At 47.4% G+C, this 12,968-nt stretch overlaps 1 pseudogene; it reads left to right on the plus strand.

Moving 5' to 3' along the window:
• The first annotated feature begins 258 nt into the window (after window positions 1-258).
• LOC123191317 (berberine bridge enzyme-like Cyn d 4) lies at window positions 259-1,345 on the plus strand (annotated as a pseudogene).
• The last annotated feature ends 11,623 nt before the right edge of the window (window positions 1,346-12,968 follow it).

Here is a 12,968-nt window from a genome sequence, read left to right on the forward strand (position 1 = left end):
AAGACATTAGCATGTATGAAAATATCTTTTGGCGTGACATTCGAAATGAAAAACACAACTATGTACAGCCAATATGTAGGTGGAAGCTAAATATTAATGTTTACATTTAGTTTCCGGTTGAATAATAAACACCAACAACTGATTTTTAAATATTTGCCATATGGACTACTATATAACACAATAACATACAAATCTAGCCGCGCAAATGTGCAGGTCATCCCGCTAGTTAATAAGTAATAACAATCGACGACATAGGCGATGCCTTTCCGTGGGCTTGGGGGGCATCTCCAGGGCGGCATAGGCCTGACGATGCGCAAGTACGGCCTCCCCGCCTACAACGTTCTGGATGCCACCATGGTCGACGCCCACGGGAATCTGCTGGCGAACAAGAAGGCCATGGGGGGGGGGGGGGGGGGGGGGGGGGGCGACCTCTTTTGGGCCATCCGCGGCGGGGGCGGCGGGAATTTCAGGATCGTGCTGTCATGGAAGGTGAGGCTCGTGCAGGTCCCACCAAAGGTGACCTTCTTCAAAGTTGCCAAGACCATGGACCAGGGCGCGGCCGACGTGGTCACCAAATGGCAAACGCTCGCAACCTCGCACCGGCGCTCCCCGACGACCTCAGCGTACATGTTGTCGTACAAAATCGTCAGGCCAACTTCGAAGGCCTGTACCTCAGCAAGTGCAATGCGGTGGTGGCGACGATGCTCAGTCGGTTCCCGGAGCTCGGCGTGACGCGTGCCGACTGCAAGGAGATGATTTGGCTGCGGTACACGGCGTACATAGACTTCGGCGACGCCGTCAACAGCACGCCGCTGGAGATGCTCCTCCTCAACCGGTCCACAACCCTAGGTCCCTTCATTAAGAACAAGTCCAACTACGTCAAGAAAGCCCTCACCAAGGAGACGTGGGAGAAGATCTTCCTCTGGCCCAACGGTGCTGCCACGGGGCAGCTTATCATGGAGCCTCACGGCGGAAGAATTGGCCGCATCGCCGCTGACGACACCTTGTTCCCGCACCGGATCGGAGCAGCGTGCTCTACAATATCCAGTACGTGGAGCTCTGGAACGACAAAGGGGCTGGATGCAACGCTACACCGAATTGGATCGGGAGTCTATACGACTTCATGGCCCTGTTCATGAGCAAGAACCCGAGGGGCGCCTACGTGAACTACCGAGACCTCGACATTGGTGTGAACAGGGTGGTCGGCGGGGTGACGAGCTACAAAACCAGCAAGGTGTGGGGCGAGAGGTATTTTGGCCCAGCAAACTTTAGGAGACTACTTCCGGAACGAGCAGAGCGTGCCGCCACTTGCCTTGAGCTAGTGTCAAGTAGGAAGCTAGCGTAACTCGCCAAACTATTTTAGAACTTGTGGTCAAACTGTGCAAACCAATTGAATTTGACCATATTGTAACTCCCAATAATTCCGATGAGCTAAAAAAGGTATTAACATGGGTCTGTATATTCTTGTGAATAGTTTAGGTTGCTTATCACATGTGTCACGTAGTACCATAGGTCTGTCTCTAGCTCAGACGACTAAGAATTACCCGTCAGCTGTTCCATCACAGCTAATATTCCGGTTCGTTCCAACGGTGTATACGCTTGGGAAAATATCTGGTGCACGGAAGCTTGTGGTGCTACCGATGCACCAAAGTCACATTGTGCTTTTAAAATGTTCAAAAAAAATGTAAAAAAAATTAGCACGCTTGCACAGCAACAATGTAGATTGTCACAAAATTTCAAGTCAAATTTTGAAACATAACTCCAAAAAAAAATGACAAATTCAACACTGAATAGTACATAACATAACTTGGGCTTTAGATTTGGCCCATTATCACACTGATGTCAAATTTGTCATTTTTGTATATGAAAAAATATTTCAATTTATTATACGAAATTTTGTGACATCATACCTTGATGTTGTATTAACATGCTAGAATTTTTTTCAGACTTTTGAAAATATTCTATAGCATCTGGTGCATCAGTAGCACCACAACTGTGGGTGCACCGGATACATTCCGTTATGGACTTGTGGGCTTGTGTTTTTGTGTCCATAATTACTTGAATAGGCATGTGTACTTTCATTTTTCTTGGGCTACATAATAGTTTTTGTCTTATTCCTTGATTTTATCAGGCTTCAACGACTAAAAAAGGCCTTTTCCAAACGAGTAAATATAGGGGGGGCGTACAAAAATATCTACTACCATTATAAAAGAAAGAGAGGGGCAGATCCAAACAATCATATCCATCCATCATCAAAATCTAATGGCCCTTAATCATTCTATATTTAACGCTATCAACCACGCAATAAGCCACGGTCTATCGATGCCCCGCAGTAAAAAAGAAAGGAAACCGCCCACTCGCACGACCTCCTTCTCCCGCACGACCTCCTCCTCCTCCTGCAGGCCGCAGCCGCGCCGTTCGCCTCCCGCAGCCGCGCCCTTCACCGCCTCCTCGCGCTGCCGGAGCCACGGGAAGCGGCCGCGGGTCGCCGGGAGCCTCCCCTGCCGCCGGAGCCGCCCCGCCGCAGCTTGGCCGCCGCCACTTCGCCTCCGCCACTCGACCCCGCCGTGGGACAGCCGTGGGACAGCCGGAGCCGTCGCGGGTGTGAGCTGCCGCCCCGCCCATCCTCTCCCACCTCCCGCCCATCCTCGCCCTCCGCTCGCCGATCCTCTTCTCCGCCGCCCGCCTTCCTCTGCTCCTCCTCTGCCGTCGACGATCTCATCCGAGCCAGTAAGTTTTCTTTACATTCAAGTGTGCATTGTTTGAACAACATGCTTGTGGTTCTGTTCTTTCCACACAAGATAATCTGATACATACATGATCCTTCTGGTTATGCATACATACATGATCCTTCCACACATCAGGAACAATTATTCTGGAACAATTGCCGTATGTGAATTATCATGATCCAACGCCAATGCCACACTCAACCCTAAAAGGGTTACAGTTTATGAGGACATATTGAATTAGTGAGAATTTCAGAAATTTGCAGCCCAAGCAACTCATACATTTGAAGTTTTGTTGCTTACCTTCCCATCCCATTGTGTTGCTATGCTCCTGAAGTTGCCTAACTACAGGAAAAGGAGGCCAAAGTTTTGCTATATTGGGTTATCCACAATAGTATCGGCAGCGATGTTTTGTTTTGTCACAACTACTCAAATATATAATATAAATAATCTAAATATATAATCTGCACATTGTAGTTTGAGTTAAAAGAATACCACATTGTAGTTTCAATTAAGAATAAAGAAAACCCCGTGTTTTGTTGTTTCAAGAGATTGAGTCATGGGCTGTGAGCAAGCATTATATATTGACATGAAAGGTAGATCTATTTAGATCATGAAGGTTTGCGCACTGTGATGCAAAGGCCGTATGCATCGACCAGGCGAAGGTGGGAAGGTGGGGCTTAGCGGGATGGGTTGAGAGGAGGCAGTGGAGAGAGGAAATGGGAGAGGCGGATGATGAATATAGGATGTTGATAGAATAGATGATTTTGCGCGTGTAGGTTATCTGTTCCAAGGTCTGCTCGGGGTATGCAGCCTTGTTGGAACTACTGGAGTTGGAATCTTCAAAGTTGTAGTTTAATCCTTTCTAATCAATGAATGTTATTGATGGAATTTTCCAACTCTGTTCTCGACTATATGGAACCTCTTGCTATTAAACTGAAGTACCAACCATGGCTCTTGGGTCTTCTGTACATGTATGTGTACATTACTTACTAATTGTATATGCACTAGACCGTTCTGTATAGGATGACCCATTTACAGGCATAGGCATACAGAGGTTTCAATTTTGAAATTTGGCAGGCTTAATTAAAGAATTCAATTTCCTCCTATTTTTGTATGGACAAAATGTATGTGCCTCTTAGAAGATGACTTTCTATTCATACAAAGTACTATTTTGTGTGTGTCATGCATAGCCAAGACAACCTAACTATCTGATCTTTGGGATGCTAATTTGTGCACACACAATTAAAACCAGCAGCAACGACAATGTTTCCTGTAAAGATCAATACCTGCTACATCTTCATTGTTTCCTTTGATAATGAATTCTTGCTACAGCTACAGTGGATCCTGTGATGCATTGTGAGGCCTGCAACGGCTTCGATTTTTAACATTTTTTAGTTTTAGTCCAGCAATGAAACGCATGTTTCTATCTAAAATTTTCTTCCTCTGTTGATCACCAGGTTCCTGAAGCATTGTATTTCCAGTTAAAGGGTGTAGTGATGTTATGTTCCTGCCTGCGGCTGCCACCAGGCTGTGCATGCGGCTTGCTTTGTTCAGGTCCTCTCAATTTCAGGAGAGGAAGTGAACTCGATTAATACTGTCAATTTTGGAAGCAGTTTTTGTGATTCTGGTTCAGCATGGATAATGTTGATTAGGACTGTAAACATTGTCATGCTTAATTTTAGTTGCTAGATGGAAAAGCAGTGCTACAAATGTTAGAACTAGGACGTCGTTTCCACGGTTCTATCAAGTTATTTGCATTGTACAGTCACAGTTCTAAGCTTAATCTTATTAGTTCTGTAGCATTGCAGATCAGGGTCTTTTTTCCTAGCAGATCAATACCTTTGGTCGGATTTAGCTTATTTGATAGTGAACAAAACATAAATGGTGTGAATATAACGAATAATTACGCGGTGTTACCTATCAAAACTATTAACGTGAATTTTTCAGTTCTCATTTTTACACTTTTTATTCTTCCCTTGAGATCCACTGTTTGCTCTTCTAACAATATAATACTAGCTGTGCACTTGCAGCCCCTTTCAGTTGAGCTGGGTCCTGGTATCCTCGGGAACATTTTTTTGGGAATCCATGTAAGCTCAGCATGATAAATTGATAATCAGTCCATTTCGTTGATTTACTCTTTCTGTGTCACTTGTCACAACCTCATTCCTGTTAAGTTTGAAGCGCCCACTAAAAACTATTGCTATTAGATCTAAAGATGATGCACTCAGGGAATTTAAGTGAAAAAAGTTGGGTAATGCATTTAGCATATTTTAACTGTGAACGAGGGACATTCCTGTTAATCGTTGGAAGGCCCTCTAAAATATCTCCTTTTATTATTTGCTTCAGCTGTTGGAGATGTTCTCGCAGTCGGAGATCTATATGATGTAAGTTCTTATGATGTTGAATTTTCTTTTATGGATATTATTGTACAGAGGATAGCAGCTTTGGGCCTGTGTGCTGGAATTTTGTCTATTTTGGGCATAGCCCAATAGCCCACGCAGCCCATTTGTGCAAGGCAAGAGGTGGAACAAAAGTTTAGTCCCACATTGCTAGTATAGAGGGAGTTGGACCTCTTTATAAGGGAGGTTCTTTCCCCACATGTATGAGCATGAGAACAAGAGGGACATCCACGCGCGCTCCTCCTCCGCCGCCCACCTCGTCACGACGCGCCGCGGGTTGCGGGAATGAGCCGACGGGTATACGAAAGGTCACATGGGAGTTGAAACGTTTTTCTATAGCGGACACTGAATTCGAACGGCGCGCCTCTTCGGCCGCTCCCTGTTCGCTTCGTCTCCCTTCGTTGCTTCACCTCCCGCCGCAGTCTCTTCGCGTCCTTCTCCTGTGCCTATATAAGAGAGGTCGCTCCTCTCCAGAGAGACACACCAGAAGATCCCCTTCCTCTCGCCACAAAGTTCCTGAGCACTGCGCTGCTGCTACGATCTTCCCCATCTCGGCTTGCGGCGTGCACCGCAGATCGGGACAGTAGGCCTCCGAAACCGCACCTTTTGAGTCCTGTACGGGAGAAGGGTGATAAGATTTTTGGGGAGCGCTCAGCGCGACTACTGGCTGCTTCATCACGGACGATCCGGTCGCCAACAACTACTTCCCCGACGTCCACGACCTCCTCGACGACATGGCAGGCGAGGACACCGACCCCAAGTCCAGCGCTTCTGCTGCTGCTGTCCCGTACGTGTTCTTGTCTTTCTTGTTAAAGGTTCTGCCGCAGTTCCTTGTTCTAGTCCTTGTCCTACACATGTTAGGTTCTACTTCATATATGCTACTTGCTATACTGTCTGCTTTAGATATGATAGGCTACGGTTCATATATGCAGAAGCTATTTACCTTCTCTCTGTCAGAACGCATGACTTGTTTTATCTCTTCTATATTAGTCATGCTTTATCTAGTATTTCTGTTAATAAAATCATTTGGTAAATTGCTCATATTTCCAACAATCCAAAAACCTTATTATAGGCAATTTACCCCAAGTGGTTTTGCTGCTTCCATGAGACCTCCTATGTTTGAGGGTATCCACTATAAGAGGTGGCGCATGAGAGCGGTCTTATGGTTTCAAACCATGAGTTGCTATGACGCCACTCTCGGCAAACCTGAAGGAGAGCTTGATGCTCAATGGGCACAAGCTTTTCAGAAAATGGATACTCTGTTTAAGGCTGCTCTCTTGAGTGTTCTTGGTGAGAACATAGTTGAGGCTTATGCGTCAATTGATAATGGAAAAGATATGTGGGATGCACTCGAGGCCAAGTTTGGGGTCTCAGATGCTGGCACTGAGTTGTACATCATGGAGCAATTCTATGATTACAGGATGACTGAAGAGCGCTCTGTGGTTGAGCAAGCTCATGAGATACAGTCATTTGCTAGAGAACTTGAGCACTTCAGTTGTATGCTACCGAACAAGTTTGTTGCCGGAGGTATCATCACTAAGCTTCCTCCTTCATGGAGGAACTTTGCCACCTTGCTGAAGCATAAGAGGCAGGAGTTTTCCGTCCCGGATCTCATTGGCACTCTTGATGTGGAAGAAAAGGAGAGAGCAAAGGACACACGTGCTCGAGGTATTGAGGGAGGATCTAGTGCCAATGTGGTATAGAAGCAGAACTTCCAGCCCCACAAGTTCAAGAACAAGGGCAAGTTTGATGGAAAAGCAAAGTTTGATGGGAAGAACAAGGCTGTGCAACACACGAACTTCAAGAAGAAGAATGGCAAGAAGAAAGGTGTTTGTCATGTGTGTGGGGATCCTGATCATTGGGCTCCTAGTTGCCCTAATCGCTATGACAAGCGTCATCCTGGGAAAGGCGGCAAGACCGCTAATGTTGTCATTGGAGACACTGACATGAAGGATGCTGGGTATGGTATATTTCCCACTATTCTTTCAGTATGTCATTCTCCTGACTGGTTGATTGACACGGGTGCTAATGTGCATGTATGCGGTGATATTTCCATGTTTTCGTCTTATCAGACCGCAGGGACTTCAACCGTGCTGATGGGCAACGGTTCAAGTGCTTCTGTTCGTGGTGTTGGCACGGTCGATCTGAAGTTTACTTCGGGGAAGATCGTGCGGCTGAAGAACGTGCATTATGTCCCCTCCGTCAATAAAAATCTTGTTAGCGGATCTCTTCTGTGTAGAGATGGCTACAAGCTTGTCTTTGAGTCGAATAAATTTGTAATATCCAAGTATGGAACCTTTGTTGGTAAAGGCTATGAGTCAGGAGGCTTGTTTCGTTTATCCTTATCAGACGTTTGCAATAAAGTTGTTAATCATATTTGCAACAATAGTGAATCCGATGTGTGGCATTCACGTCTTTGTCATGTTAACTTTTGTTGCATGTCGCGACTAGCAAAGTTGAACTTAATCCCTAGTTTCACCACCGTCAAGGGATCTAAGTGTCAAGTGTGTGTGCAAGCTAAGCAACCTCGTAAGTCTCACACGACTGCGGAAATAAGAAATCTTTCACCACTAGAGCTCATACATTCAGATCTATGTGAAATGAATGGTGTGTTGACAAAAGGTGGAAAGAAATATTTCATGACGTTAATTGATGACTCCACTAGATACTGTCGTGTGTATCTTCTGAAATCTAAGGATGAGGCTTTGAACTTTTTCAAGATCTACAAAGCTGAAGTGGAAAACCAACTTGATCGAAAAATCAAGAGGCTTAGGTCCGACCATGGTGGAGAGTATTTTTCCAATGAGTTTGATGCTTTTTGTGCGGAACATGCTATAATCCATGAGAGGGCTCCTCCCTACTCACCTCAGTCAAATGGGGTGGCCGAAAGAAAGAACCGTACTCTAACTGATTTGGTTAACGCCATGTTAGATACATCGGGTCTCTCCAAGGCATAGTGGGGGAGGCGATATTGACAGCATGTCATGTCCTGAACCGAGTCCCCACAAAGAACAAAGAGATAACTTCATTCGAGGAATGAGAGAAGAAAAGGTTAAAACTCTCTTATCTGCGAACATGGGGTTGTTTGGCGAAAGTCAATGCTCCAATTTCAAAGAAGCGGAAGCTTGGACCAAAGACTATGGATTGTGTTGTCCTGGGATATGCTTTTCATAGCATTGGCTATAGATTCTTGGTTGTAAAATCTGAGGTACCTGACATGCATGTCGGTACGATCATGGAGTCGAATGATGCGACTTTCTTTGAAGATATCTTTCCCATGAAGGATATGGCTACCTCATCTAATCAGGAGATGCCTAGTTCATCGAATCAGGAACCAGTTACAATTACCGAACCCACAATTTCGATGGAACAATTTGAAAGTCCTGTGGAGGAGAACAATGAAGTTCCTATTAGGAGCAAGAGACAGAGGACTGCAAAGTCCTTTGGTGATGATTTTCTTGTGTACCTCATAGATGACACTCCCAGTTCTATTTCAGAGGCCTATGCATCTGAAGATGCTGACTACTGGAAGGAAGCGGTTCATAGCGAGATGGATTCCATCTTGGCAAATGAAACTTGGGATCTGGTGGGGGATTGCTGTAATTTTGTCTATTTTGGGCCTAGCCCAATAGCAGTTTCAGAAATTCCTAATAAATCCTAGAGGCCCACGCAGTCCATTTGTGCAAGGCAAGAGGTTGAACAAAAGTTTAGTCCCACATTGCTAGTTTAGAGGGAGTTGGACCTCTTTATAAGGGAGGTTCTTTCCCCACATGTATGAGCATGAGAACAAGAGGGACATCCACGCGCGCTCTTCCTCCGCCGCCCGCCTCGTCACGACGTTCCGCGGGTTGCGGGAATGAGCCGAGCCGATGTCTAAATTTTTTCCACGCACGGCGGGTATACGAAAGGTCACGTGGGAGTTGAAATGTTTTTCTGTAGTGGACGCTGAATTCGAACGGCGCGTGTTGAGGATATAACTACTGAGGGTAAACCGCCAACGAGGGGTCGGTTCACCTTCAATTATACTGAAGCCCAAAGAAACCCAGAAGATGGCGCTTTACGGATGAAGCTTAGAGGCTCAAAGCCGCAGGCGATTTAGGGCCCATTACAGTAAACCGCCATGATTGTATAAACTTGCATTGTAATATAAGAAAGAAGAGACCAAGGCGGACACTTGTATGAGCCAGCCTCGGGACTCTGTAGACCGGCCGGGGCCCTCCTGAGTATATAAAGGGGTGACCCGGCGGCGGTTCAGGGAGAGAGAAAAAAAGGACAACTCGAAGCCAGACAAAGCAGATTCGCTCCCTGGCCTTCGAAACCCCAGCAATACCAATCACAACTAGACGTAGGCTTTTACCTTCATCGAAGGGGCCGAACTATTATAAAACTCTCGTGTCCCCTTGTCCGGTTTAACCCTTTCAAGCTAACCCGTAGCGATGGCTCCACGACTAAGTCCCTTCATGAGGACATCTGCTGTGACAATTCCACGACAGTTGGCGCCCACCGTGGGGCTATCGCACGATGGTTTCGAGTTCTTGAAGGGCAGCTTCGATGGACTTACAGGATACGCTGTGGGCCGGATGACGAAGAGTCGCCGCGGCAAGCTCTACATCGACAACGCAGGATGGGGTCCTGAGGCTAATTCAATCGAATACGGGTACCGGGTCCCCTTTGGTGGGATTCATGTCTTCATCGGCAAGATCGGCGAACCGGCCCCCGAGCCGGACACCTGCACCGACATCATCGAGACGGCTCGGCATGCAAGTTCTTCACCGGTTCAGCCTGAGGCCAGGCATGTTTTCATAGGTGTCGTCCACGGTTCGGGTTACGAGGAGGAACCGATCTCTGATGGAGAAACCGTAGTCCGTAGTGATGACGAGTCTTCCGGAGAAACCGAATCGCTTTACCAGTTATACGACTGCCGGATTGAGGGAGGATCCGAGGGCAACAGTATTCTGGATTCCCCCGGTCTGCCAAACCGGGCCGCTGTCTTCATGGCCGGCACACGACCGGTGCCTCATTCATCCACCGCCGCATGCAGGAAGCTCGGCGCCGCCTCCGGCCCAAGTCTTGTCTGATTTGTTTGACGCTCTAGCAGCACTGATGTCCGCGGAGGTCGACGCAGCAGCCAGGGATCAGCATGATGCGGAGATTCTAAAAGTGAAAGATCAGATAGCCCAGGCTAAAGCGGACCTGGCAGCAGAGAATGCCAGGATGGCCATAGAGCGGGCCGAGTTGGAAGCACAGGCTTACCGGATTAGACTAGATCAGAATGCTTCAGAAGAGGTCATGAGAAGAAGGTACCGATCATGTCTCCCGTCGGTTTATGAGCCGCGGAATCTTTTCAACACGCCAGGGGCAGGAGCTGGTAACCAACCCGCGCCAAACTGGGCGGGGGCACCAGAAGCAGGAGCGTCGGTTCAGCCACGCGCAACAAACCTGCCTCGCCAGAACAATGTTGTATCATCAACGCCGCCCGGGCATTATTCCAACCCGTTGGATAATATTGTGGCCGCCGCTTCACGCCTGGCGGCTCTCCCAACCGACGGTGAATCACCAGTTGCAGTGGAAGCGCGTCGGGCCAGGGATCTCCTTCAGACAGCACTGAATCAATAGCAAGCGTATTCACACAGCCGTGAGAGGATTCATTCCACTCCCCGACCAAGCCGGAGTTACAGCAGACGCGTGGAAGATGAACCGGCCATGTCCAGCAGTGCGCACCACTGACAACATACTCCGGTTCATCTCACTGCCTCCGTGGAGCCAGGGGTAATGTTCAGCTCCCTAGGGGTACCATGCTTAACTCCCGCATTGCGTAATGTGCGATTGCCCAAGGATTTCAAGGGACCTCGTAAGGTACCAAATTACACCGCCGATTTGCAGCCAGTGGCATGGGTGGAGAGCTATGAGATGGCAATGGAGATGTTAGATGTGGATGAGGCGGTATGTGCTAAATATTTTACCATGATGCTGGAAGGAACAACTCGCACTTGGTTGAAGAGCTTGCCAACCAACTCTATCGATTCATGGGCCGAATTAAAGCGCCGGTTTATCCAGAACTTCAAGGACACATGCAAGCAGCCGATGTCAATTGTAGATCTGGCCGCTTGTATCCAGGAGGAGGGGGAGTCCACGACCCATTGGGTTAAACGGGTCTCGACGATTTTGCATTCGTCAGATCGTATTAATGCAGATACCGCAGTATTAATGTTGGAGGGCAATTGCCGTTTCAAGCCGTTGAAACAGAAGTTGGGAAGGCTCAAATGTCATTGCAACGACATGTCAACACTCATGGCCGCTTTAGTTAAGTATGTCGATTCAGATAATACCAAGGATCCGGATTCAGAGGAGGACAAACCGGAGAAGGGAAAGAAGAACGGCGGTACAAAAGGGCAGCACCACAACCAAGGGGGCCATGGGAATAACAGTAAGCGTAAAGCGGATAATCCAGATTTGGTGGCTAACATAAATATGCAGCGTCGCAAAGGTAAACCGCCCCAGCGCGGCATGAATCTGGAGCGTTTGTTAAACCAGCCCTGCCCGAAGCATGGAACCAAGGAGGCCCCTTCCTCACATCTTTGGAAGGATTGTCACATAATGAGAGAGTTCAAAAATTCTGATTTATACCGGTATGATCAGGATCCACCGGGCGGTTCAGGCCCAGGTTTCCATGGAGGCGGTGGTTCAAACTCTGGATTTCAGAACAACCAGGGCCATCAAAACAACCATGGTAATAACCAGCAGAATAACCAAGGGAATCAGCAACAGTCAGGTTACCAGAGTCACCCCAAACAGTTGAACAGCGGACAGTATCATGTGTTCACTACTAGCTTGTGCAAGCGAGATCAGAAACTTCACAAGAGGGCAGTCAATGCTGTTGAACCGGCCGTACCACATTATCTACGATGGTCGGAGCAACCCATTGTATGGAGCAGAGAGGATCACCCACCCCGGGTTGACAATCTGGGTCAACTAGCTTTGGTGGTAGCCCCTCAGGTAGGGAGCTATAAGTTTACCAAGGTTCTGATGGATGGAGGGAGCAGCATCAACATCCTGTATTATGAGACTTTCCGTCGCATGGGGTTGACAGATAAGAATCTTAAACTATCAAACACTGTTTTTCATGGTGTAGTACCAGGTAAATCGGCATACCCTGTGAGGAAGATTGCTTTGGAAGTTGTGTTTGGAGATGAGCTTGATTCCAGGTCTGAGACGTTGACCTTTGAGGTGGTGAAAATCCAAAGTCCATATCACGCGCTATTTGGACGGCCGGCTTACGCAAAATTCATGGCGAGACCCTGTTATGTTTATCTATAGCTCAAAATGTCGGGTTATAAGGGGACGATCACAGTACATGGGAGTCGAAAGATTGCCTTGGATTGCGAGGAAGGTGAAGCGGCATAGGCTGAATCGGTTTGTGCAACAGAGGAGCTGAAATTCTATAAAGACAATGTTGATCCGGCGGACATGACCCCTCTGAAGAAGCCTACGATGGAGCATGACCCGGCCCTGACATTCAAACCGGCTAATGAGACTAAACTCGTTGACTTCGTCCCTGGTGATTCATTCAAGCAGTTTAGTATCAGTACAAATCTGGATCCAAAATAGGAAAGCATGCTCATCGAGTTTATCCATGAGAACCGGGACATCTTTGCATGGAAACCTTCTGACATGCCAGGTGTACCAAGGGAACTCGCTGAGCACACGCTAAATATTGATCCTAAGTTTAAACCGGTCAAACAGTACCTTCGCCGCTTTAACGAAGAAAGACGCAAGGCCATCGGCGAAGAGGTAGCTCGGCTGCTGGCAGCTGGGTTTATCGTCGAAGTGTTTCATCCCG

The sequence above is a fragment of the Triticum aestivum genome, chromosome 2A (genome assembly GCF_018294505.1).
Source record: "Triticum aestivum cultivar Chinese Spring chromosome 2A, IWGSC CS RefSeq v2.1, whole genome shotgun sequence".
In the NCBI taxonomy this organism is placed as follows: Eukaryota; Viridiplantae; Streptophyta; class Magnoliopsida; order Poales; family Poaceae; genus Triticum; species Triticum aestivum.